At 38.8% G+C, this 10625-nt stretch overlaps 1 protein-coding gene across 1 annotated transcript in view; it reads left to right on the top strand.

Annotated features, from left to right (window-relative positions):
* Positions 1–10625, top strand: part of ATF7IP2 (activating transcription factor 7 interacting protein 2) — a 108106-nt gene that overhangs the window by 53820 nt on the left and 43661 nt on the right. The gene's annotated exons all lie outside the window — the stretch shown is intronic.

Below are 10625 nucleotides of genomic sequence, written 5' to 3'. Positions count from 1 at the left end.
AAAAGCAGGGATAGCAATCCTTATCTCAGACAAAGCAAAGGTAAAAAATAGATCTAATTAAAAGAGATAAGGAAGGAAACCAAATCTTGCTAAAAAGTACCATAGCTAATGAAGTAATATCAATACTAAATAAGTATGTGGCAAAGTAGTATAGCATCCAAATTCTTAGAGGAGAAGTTAAATGAACTACAAGAGGAAATAGAGAGCACAACTATATAGTGGGGGAAGTCTGAATCTTCCCCTCTCAGAATTAGATAAATCTAGCCACAAAATAAATAAGAAAGAAGTTAAAGAGGTGAATAGAATGTTAGAAAAGTTAGACATGATAGATTTCTGGAAAAAATGAATGGAGATAGAAAGGAATATACCTTTTTTCTCAGCACATATTCAAAACTGACCATGTATTAAGGCACAAAAACCTCCATGGTCAAATGTAGAAAGGAAGAAATAATAAATGGATCCTTCTCAGATCATGATGCAATAAAAAGTACATGTAATAAAGAGCCATGGAAAGATAGACTGAAAATTAATTGGAAACTAAATAATATCATTCTAAAGAATGAGTAGTTCAAACAACAAATCATAGAAACAATCATTAATTTCATTCATGAGAATGAATGACTGTGAGTAAAGTTCAACCCCATGATCAAGTAAACAGAGACCCCAGGCATGCCATACCTGAAGAAGTTAACCTCAAGCCTCTGAATCAGCTGCAGCACCAGTGTCTTCTGGAACTGAGCTTATGATTGTGTGAGAGGGCTGAACTGCTAGCCAGAGGCGGGGCGGGGGCAGGGGAGTGCAGGGGTATAAGTGGGACCTAGGGAGGAATTGGCTGTCCCACCCCAGAAGAGAACCAGGAAGAAATCCTGAGTGGCAAGAGGCCCAGGTTGGGGAGGGGCACAGGCTTGTCTAAGCTAAAAACCACCTCAGCACTCTGCTGGCTGGTTAACTAGCAAATTGGCTTGAGATTTTCTTCAGACTAGAGAACAGGCCAGGTGAGAAAAAAAACCTGCCCTTCCTCAAACCCAAACACCTGGGACCCTCTGAAGCTGGGCACAGTAGTGTAGCCAAGACGCTCTGAGAGCCCCCCCAGTGGGGAACTAAAAGCCAAATAACAGATGAGCAAGCAAAGAAAGTTCAGAATTATAGAAAGTTTCTTCAGCAAGAAGGAAGATCAAGGTGCACCCTCAGAAGGGGAAATCAACCTCAGGGCACCTACATTCCAAAGCATCCAAGAAAAATATGAACTCGTCTCAGGCCATGGAAGCTCTCAAAAGGTACTTTGAAGAGAAAGTAGGAGAGATAGAAGGAAGATGCAGAGAGAGGGAAGAAAGAACGGGAAGAGCAATGAGAGCAATGCAGGAGAGTCATGAGAAAAAAGTCAACAGTTTGAAAAGTCAAATGGAAAAGGAGATAAAAAAGCTATCTGATGAAAATAACTGCCTAAGAATTAGGATTGAACAAAGGGAAGCTAGTGACCTTATGAAAAATCAAGACACAGTGGAGCAAATCCAATTGAATGAAAAAATAGAGGCCAATGTGAAATATCTCCTTGGAAAAACAGCTGACCTGGAAAAATAAATCCAGGAGAGAGAATTTGAAAATCATTTGGACTACCTGAAAACCAGGACCAAAATAAGAATTTAGACATCATCTTCTGTAACGATTGGAATAACGCCACGTGCTGGAGACTTACTGTAGAAGATCTCCACCCATGAGGTGAAGGTCTTTGAGGGCAAGACTATACATCTTTTCTTTGGCATCAGGAAGTGACATTTGCTTGTGGGAGGAAGAAGGGGGAGCCTGGCGCTCTGACTGGGGCTTTTTCCTGAAGACTCTGGCAGAGAGGGGAGCTAGAAATGCGCTCTCCCTTGGATAGATAGATGAATCTAGGCCTTTCTCTCTCTCTTTACCAAATTCTTTTTTATTTTATTTTATTTTAGTGAGGCAATTGGGGTTAAGTGAGTTGCCCAGGGTCACACAGCTAGTAAGTGTTAAGTGTCTGAGGCCGGATTTGAACTCAGGTACTCCTGACTCCAGGGCTGGTGCTCTATCCACTGTACCACGTAGCTGCCCCTCTTTACCAAATTCTTATTCTCCTTATAAATGCTTAAAAGCCTAACTCTTGCTAAAGCTTATAATTTATTGGCGACTACTCATTAGATATTTTAGACAGTCTAGCTAGAATTTTACCCTTAACACTTCCAAGAAATTGTAAGGGGAAGTTGCCCTGATATTCTAGAAGCAGAAGGTAAAGTAGAAATTGAAAGAATCCACTGATCATCTCTTGGAAGAGATCCCAAAAGGAAAACCTCCAGGAATATTATAGCCAAATTCCAGAGTTCCCAGGTCAAGGAGAAAATACTGCAAGCAGCTAGAAAAAAGGAATTCAAATACTGTGAAACTCCAATAAGGATAAAACAAGATCTAGCAGCATCTACATTAAAGGACTGGAGGGCATGGAATATGATATTCCAGAGAGCCAAGAATCACATACCCAGAAAAACTGAGGGTAATCTTTCAGAGGAAAAATGGAATTTCAATGAAGAAGAGGACTTTCAGGCATTTGTGATGAAAAGACCTGAAATGAATAGAAAATTTGACTTTCAAATACAAGACCCTGGAGAAACATAAAAAGGTAAATAGGAAAAAGAAACCATGAGGGACATTAAAAGGCTAAACTGTTTACATTCTTACATGAGAAGATAACACTTGCAACTCATAAGAACTTTCTCAGTAAGGAATACTCAGAGGACACACGTCTGAACTGAATATGAAGGGATGATATCTGTAGAGCATTCGTTTTTGGTTTATGCTTCTTCTTTGTGGGGAAAACAGGGTGGGGTATCTTATGTCTGGGACTGGATTTGGGTTCAGGGCTTCCTGGGGCCAGGGCTGGTGCTTTGTCCACTGTACCACCTAGCTAACCCATGATGACATCTTTAAAATAGGGCTGGGGGTAGGAGGAATAGACTGGGGGAGGGGGAAGGGGAGAGGTGGATTGAGGAGAGCTAGCTCACATGAAGGGAACAAGAAAAAAGCTTATGGAGGGGAGGGGAAGAGGGGGAAGGAATAGGACAGAGAGTGAACCTTACTATCATCAGAATTGGCTCAAAGAGGGAATAACATATATACTCAAGTGGGTATGGTAATATATTTTTGCCCTCTGGAAAAGTGGGTGGGGAAGGAGATATGGGGGGGTAGGAGAAGAGGGGAAGAAGGGAAAGGAAGTTTGGGGGAGGGAGCTGTAAAAAGCAAAACACTTTGAGGAAGGTGAAGATGTTCTGCATAACAGCACATGTATGACATATATTGAATTGCTTGATTTCATAGGGAGAGTTGAGGAGGAAGAGAGGGAGAAAAATTTAACAAAACAGAATTGGCTCAAAGACCTTAACCTCATCAGAGTGGGCTCAAGGAGGGAATAACATACACACCCAGTTGGGAGGAGTAATCTATTTAACCCTACAGGAAAGTGGGGACAGGGGGGAGGATAAGGTGGGAAGGGTGAATGAAGGGAGGGTAGAGCAGGGGGAGGGGGCAGTCAGTAGCAAAACACTTTTGAGGAGGAATAGGGCAAAATAAGATAGAAAATAGAGTAAATATCATTGGAAGGGAATGGGGATGAACGGAAATAGTTATGATGATTGACTACGATGGCAAAACATATGGTACCCACTCTGCTGGGCTATTGTGAAGAAAATTCTTTATCAAGTTTAAGGTACTATATAATAAAGTTATGATGAACAGGATACTATCAGAAAAACCTGGAAAAACCCATATGAATTGAGGCAGAGAGAAATGTACTGTATACTGTAAAGAATTAATTGTTATTTGAGGTTTTTATGACCACATCTTTGGCTAGAATTAAAAAAAAAAAACCTTGGTGTGCCCAACTGGCATCTGGGGCTCTGCAAACGGCAGAGTACTCCACCCACTGGCTGTAGCCATTGCCATGGCGCTGGCACCTCACATCATCACCACTCACCAACACCTACATGGGCCTGGCAAAATTATAATGATTGGAAGCCTAGTGAGGGCATTCATGTGACTGTCAAAGTGGCCAGCCAATTGGCTGGGGGCTGTGTGTTCTCAGCTGGTTCCTGGGAGGTGGTGTAGTTCAGGTTGTATAATTTCCCTTTCCCCATTTTGTTTCCTTTCCCTTGATCCTACTGATCCTGTTTGTGTTTTTTTAAGTTTGTTCTTGTTAAAGAAATCCTGCTCTGTTTTGAGGGAGGCTTTCTCCTTCCTTGCCCCACTATTGTGGCAAGCCACTTTGCTAACACTCCCCAAATAAAAATTGCTCCCCACAGTTTTGGCAAGTCAGCCAGGAGTTGATTGACCTAGCAAATTTCTTTACCCCCCCCCCTTCCTCCTTATTTGGCCACGAGCCAACTAACCTGGGGGACCTTCTTGCCCCTCCCCTACTGCCCCCTTAGGCAATCTCCCTTGCTCTTAAAAAACCTTAGCATTTATCTTGCTGGTCAAAGAAAAGCCAGTCCATTTTAAGCTGCACCATGATTGAATATTGGCTTCCCCCTTGTATATTCTAATTGGCATATTTTGGGACACATATTGTCCCGATTTAAACTGTTGGCCTGCTCAATACTTATTCATGGCATTGCTGGTTTCCTCCTCACAAACACAGTAAAAAATCTTTGGAACAATGGTATGGGAGAGTTTATCTTTCCCACTGAGCACATATACAGTATTACTGGAAGCATTACAACTAAATTTGAACTTAACTATACTACTATAATCATAGCTCAAATGACTATAAATTTTATTCTCGTTATTGTCATTATTGCAATGTGGTATTTTTTCCAAAAAAGCTGTAAAGAGAGGAAGGGATATGACCATAGTAGACCACGTGTTCAGAGGGATACCAGAACAGGTCCCTCTATTGGAGATGACCTGAGTTCAGAAACAGATTTAGACCAGTCTTTAGAATCAGATCAACAGAAACTGCTCCCTCTGCAGGATGTTACAGACCATACCCACAGAGGAGCATAGCATAAACCATATAGCCCATTCAGTCCAAAGGATCTGAGTGCATGGAAGAAATTTATACCTAGGTTTGTTTGATCAGAATCCGAAGTCAGTAAGGCCCTGGAGAGAATATATGTACAACAGGAGGAGAGACAGGTACATTTAAGATACCCTGATGGAGGCTGAGACAACAGCCAAATACATTCAGGAAGTCCATAGTTTGCTTATGAGAGCAGCTATGTAGAGCACAATTGCAAGGCCTAGCACAGTTATTAGATGTCTATGCACCACAAGATGTAGTATGGTAACCTTTCCATAACATTTTCAGGTGTTATCATGGACACATAACTAAATTTGACCTTGATCCAGACATATAGTGGTAAAAAGTGTTAGTAATGTCATAACTTTCTCAATTTTGTATTACGTATGGATATGGGTATCCTCCAAAAGGGGGACTCCAATGTGCTGTATATATATATATCAAGTTTTTTGTTTTGTTTTGTTTTGTTTTGTTGGTAAGGCAATTGGGGTTAAGTGACTTGTCCAAGGTCACACAGCTAGCAAGTGTTAAGTGTCTGAAGCCGTATTTGAACTCAGGTCCTCCTGAATCCAAGGCCAGTGTTCGATCCAATGTGCCACCTAACTGCCCCTATATATCAAGTTTAAACTTTTTTTGTATATTTTGAAGAATTTTCATTATTTAATTTGAACATTTTTGGACAATGCTATGCTAAAGATTAATGAAAATCCAGCAGTTCCAGAGACAACCAGAATCCAGACCAGAGTCCAGTTCCCCTGATGACATCTCAACCCTCCTTTAAAGACAAGATTTTAAGAACTCTAAATGGATGTTTTTGTTTTTTTGTTTTTCCTTCTGTTACTATATACAACATCTGTAATATGTATTTTCCCTTTCCTATATTGTTATTAGTATATTGTTTGTTAGCATTGGTTATGATATTCTGTTATTTTATTTATTTATTTATTGTTTATTATGTATTGTTCCATCAAGGAAACACCGTGTTTCTTGATGAAACAAAGTGGGGAATGTAAAGAATTAATTGTTATTTGAGGTTTTTATGACCCCATCTTTTGGCTAGAATTAAAAAAAAAAAAACCTCAACGTGCGCACTGGCCTCTGGGGCTCTGCAAATGGCATGGTGCTCCACCCGCTGGTTGTAGCCGTTGCCATGGCACTGGCACCTCATGTCATCACCACTCACCGACACCTACATGGGCCTGGCAAAATTATGATTGAAAGCCTTGTGAGGGCAGTCATGTGACTGTCAAAGTGGCCAGCCAATTGGCTGGGGGCTGTGTGTAGTCAGCCTGGGGTCTGCCAGGAAGAAGAGAGGGTTTTCCACATTCTAGCTTGAAGCTGGAAGGCAACAGGACGCTGTTGTGTGTTCTCAGCTGATTCCTGGGCGGTGGTGTAGTTCAGGTTGTATAATTTCCCTTTCCCCATTTTATTTCTTTTCCCTTGATCCTGCTGATCCTGTTTGTGTTTTTTTAAGTTTGTTCTTGTTAAAGAAATCCTGCTCTGTTTTGAGGGAGGCTGTCTCCTTTCTTGCCCCAATAGTGTGGCGAGCCGCTTAGCTAACACTCCCCAATTAAAAATTTGTCCCTACAAAACAAAACAACAGTAGTGTAAGATGATCTCCTGAGAAGCACGTGGTTATTTTCAGCAAGGTAATGATCCAATATAACTCTGAAGGACTTATGAAAATTGCAGTACACCTACAGAGAAAACTGATGGTATCTGAAATACTTTTTTTTTTTTTGGACAACTCCTTAATCTGAAGTCTTGTTTTTAATCTCTTTTTCTCTCACAACCTAGCTAATGTAGAAATGTTTCCCGTGACTACTTATGTATAACTTACTTTGAATTGTTTGAGTTCTTGGGGTGGGGCAGGTGGGAAGGGAGGGAGGAAGAGAAGTTGGAAGAAAGTTTTAAAAAATTGATGTCAAAATGTGCTTTTACATGTAATTTGGAAAATAAAATTCTAAACAAAAAAAATAATAAAAATGTAAAAAGAGTGATACCATAAGCAAATTCAGGAAGGCATGGAACAGTTTACCTCTCATATCTGTGGATTAGGGAAGAATTTTTGACCAAAGAAGATATGGAAAGCATTATGAAATGTAGAATGGATAATGTTGCTTATATTAAATTAAGAAGTACCTGCATAAATAAAACCAGTGGGCCCAAGATTAGGAATAAAGCAGAAAGCTGGGAAATAATTTTTATAAACAAGTATCTCTAATAAAGGCCTCATTTCTCAAATATATAGAGAACTGAGTCAAATTTGTAAGAGTACAAGTCAGTTCCCAATTGATAAGTTGTCAAAGACTGTAAGCATGAAATTAATAGGCAAAGAAATCAAAGTTATCTATAATCATTTGAAAAAATGGCTCTCACTGTTTATTAGAGAAATGCAAATTAAAACAGCTGTGAGGTACTACTTCATACCTATCAAATTAACTAATGTAACAAGAAAGGAAAATGACAGATGTTAGAGAGGATGTTGAAAAATTGGGACAGTAATATTGTTGGTAAGAGTTGCAAACAGATCCAATAGTTCTGGAGAGCAATTAGGAACCATTATGCCCAAAAGGCTATAAAACTATGCATCCCTTTTGACCCAGCAGTACCACTATTAGATCTATATTCCAGAGAGATTTTTTTTAAAAAGGAAAAAAAGAAAAATATCTATATGAAAAACATTTGGTGGGAAATAATTAGAAATTGGGGGGATGCTCATAAATTGGGGAATGGATGAATAAGTTGTGGTATATGATTTTGATGGAATACTATTGTGCTATGAGAAATGACGAAAAAGGTGGTTTCAGAAAAACCTGAAAAAATACAGACAAACTGATGCAAAGTAAAGGGAGAAGAATCGGAAGAACATTGTACACAGCAACAGCAATATTGTATAATAAAGAACTGTGAAAGACTTAGTACTTCTTGGCAATAAAGTGACCCAAGACAGTTCCATAGGAGTCATAATAAAAAGTGCTATTCACTTCTGGAGAAAGAACTGAAGGAATCTGCAAATCATACCATATTATTTTTCAGTTCCTTTACTTTTCTAGTAGAGGTTATTTTTTTATCTCAATTTTCTTTCATAACGTGACTAATATGGAAATATGTTTTGCATAATTGCATGTGTATAACCTCTATCAAATTGCTTACTGTCTAAGGGAAAGGGAAAGAAGGAAGGAGAAAATTTGGAATTCAAAATTTTGAAAAATAATTGTTAAAATATTATTTTGGGGGGCAGCTAGGTGACATAGTGGATAGAGCACTAGCCCTGGAGTCAGGAGCACCTGAATTCAAATCCTGCCTCAGACAGTTGACACTTACTAGCTGTGTGACCTTGGGCAAGTCACTTAACCCCAATTGCCTCACTTAAAAATTTTAAAAAATGTTTTTACATGTAACCAGAAAAATATATTGTTGTTTTTTCAAAACCGTGTATTATTATTCCTGTCTTCCCACAGCTCATTCACCCTTAATTAGTTCTGATTTTTGTCTTTTTACTGTTTTCATTTTCAAATTGCCTTCTCTCTGTCTGTCCTCACATACCACACTCCATCTCCTGTTCATATGCTTTTGTACTGGCTACCCTCACAGGCCTGGAATGACTCTCACTCCTACCTCATAGAATCCCACTTATCCTTCAGAAAAACAGCTTGGGCAATATCTTCCTGATTCTCCCAACTACTGGTATCTTCCTCCCCAAATCACCTTGAATTTTAGCTATTTTGAATTTATGTGTGTTTCTTCTCTATATACTTATTTATGAACTTGTCTTCTCCATTAGAATGTATGTTCCTTGAAAGTGGACATCCTTTGTATATATGTCACATATATCAGAGTCTGGCACATAGTAGGTGCTTAAAGATTAATAGCTGGTATGAGGTAACAGCAGTTTTCATTTTCATTTCATATAGTTGCTGATAGTTTGTAGTCCTTTCAAAACTATTTTGTATACCTACTAAGGAATGACATGACTTCCTTATTTGTGTTAATTCCACATATATATCATGCACATGTATATATCACATATGTGTATATAGCATATACATGTATATATATACATATATATGCCTTATATATGTATGTTTGATTGCAGACTTCAATAAATATTTATTGCAAAGATTTTTTTCTAGGTGATAGTTTCCTTTATTCTAGCTGCATGGATTTTGTTTGATTCAAAAGCTGTTTAATTTTATGGAGTTGAAAATGTGGAGGGGTTGGAGTCTTTTTTGTTTATTGTTTTTTTTTTCAATTAAACTTTCATCTCTTGTTTGATTTAGCAATCTTCACTTAGTTATATAGGCTTTCCATTCTCTGATTTTTTTTTGTGAAGTTGTTATTTCAGGTGTTTTAGTTGTATCCAACTCTTAGTGACCACATTTGGGGTTTTATTGGCAAAGATAATGAAGTGGTTTGCTATTTGCTTGTCCAGTTTATTTTACAGATCAGGAACTGAGGCAAACAGGGTTAAGTGACACACAGTGAGTAAGTGTCTGAGGTTGGATTTGAATTCCAAGATGAGTCTTCTTGACTCTAGCCCCAACACTCTATCTACTACACCACCTAACTGCTCCTTTGTGAAGTAATCTTTTCTATTTATATTGGGTATACATTTGAAACTTATGTTAGCAAGTGGTATAAGATATTGATCTACATCTTTTTTTTTTCCCCCACCAATTCTCAATTAGGGAATTTTTTCCCCTTGCTTCATCATCCCAGCTTCCCAGTTTCTTTTATTCATCAAACATGTGGCGACTGAGTTCAATTGTTTATTTGATTTTTTTGATTGTCTAGACCAGTGATGTCACTCAAATACAACATACATACTGTGTAATTTAAAATTCTAAATGTGAGTTCTAATCTGTGCCCCCAGTTTTGGGGGGAAACTGACTAAAATCACTGATAAACAAGTTTAGGTTTTTTAAGGGTTTATTGAAAGATAGTAAAAGAAAGAGAAAGTTTGAGAACAGATTTCTTATAGCCTGGAAATCCTCGCCTTCTTAAACCTCTCACTTCTGAAGTCCTCTGCCACCACGCCAAAAAAGAGCAAGAAGCCTCTCATCAGCGTCCCCTTCCTCCTTCATGTTCCCCTCCCAGAAATGGGAGGTTCTTCAAGCTGATTGGCTAGTGTCATTCAAATTCATTGGTTCACTGGACCCGAAGGTGGTCTCAATGTAAAGTTCAAAGTTTTTAGCTTCTGAGAACAATTACTTTCTTAAGTACCCTTAAGTACCAGGCAGATGTGCTTACAATCTAGTAAGCAGTCAACAGTCAGTTGCCTTATCCAATTCGATCAGTTTCAGTTTAAATTGATCTCCAGGTGGGCCCCTGAGTATCTGCTAAATCTCATCTACCACATTCTATTATCTTGACTCAATACATAAGGATCCCTGCGGGCGCATAGTCACTTTGAAAATCACATATTGTTTCATTGTATTTTTTGTTTGTTAACTATTTCTCAATTATGTTTTGTTTTGTGTTTTTGTGAGGCAATTGGGGTTAAGTGACTTGCCCAGGGTCACACAGCTAGTAAGTGTTAAGTGTCTGAGGCCAGACTTGAACTCAGGTCCTCCTGAATCCAGGGCCAGTGTTC

The sequence above is a fragment of the Dromiciops gliroides genome, chromosome 1 (assembly GCF_019393635.1).
Source record: "Dromiciops gliroides isolate mDroGli1 chromosome 1, mDroGli1.pri, whole genome shotgun sequence".
Classification (NCBI taxonomy): Eukaryota; Metazoa; Chordata; class Mammalia; order Microbiotheria; family Microbiotheriidae; genus Dromiciops; species Dromiciops gliroides.
The sequence above is the reverse complement of the archived record's forward strand: the minus strand, read 5'-3'. Positions and strand labels throughout refer to the sequence as shown.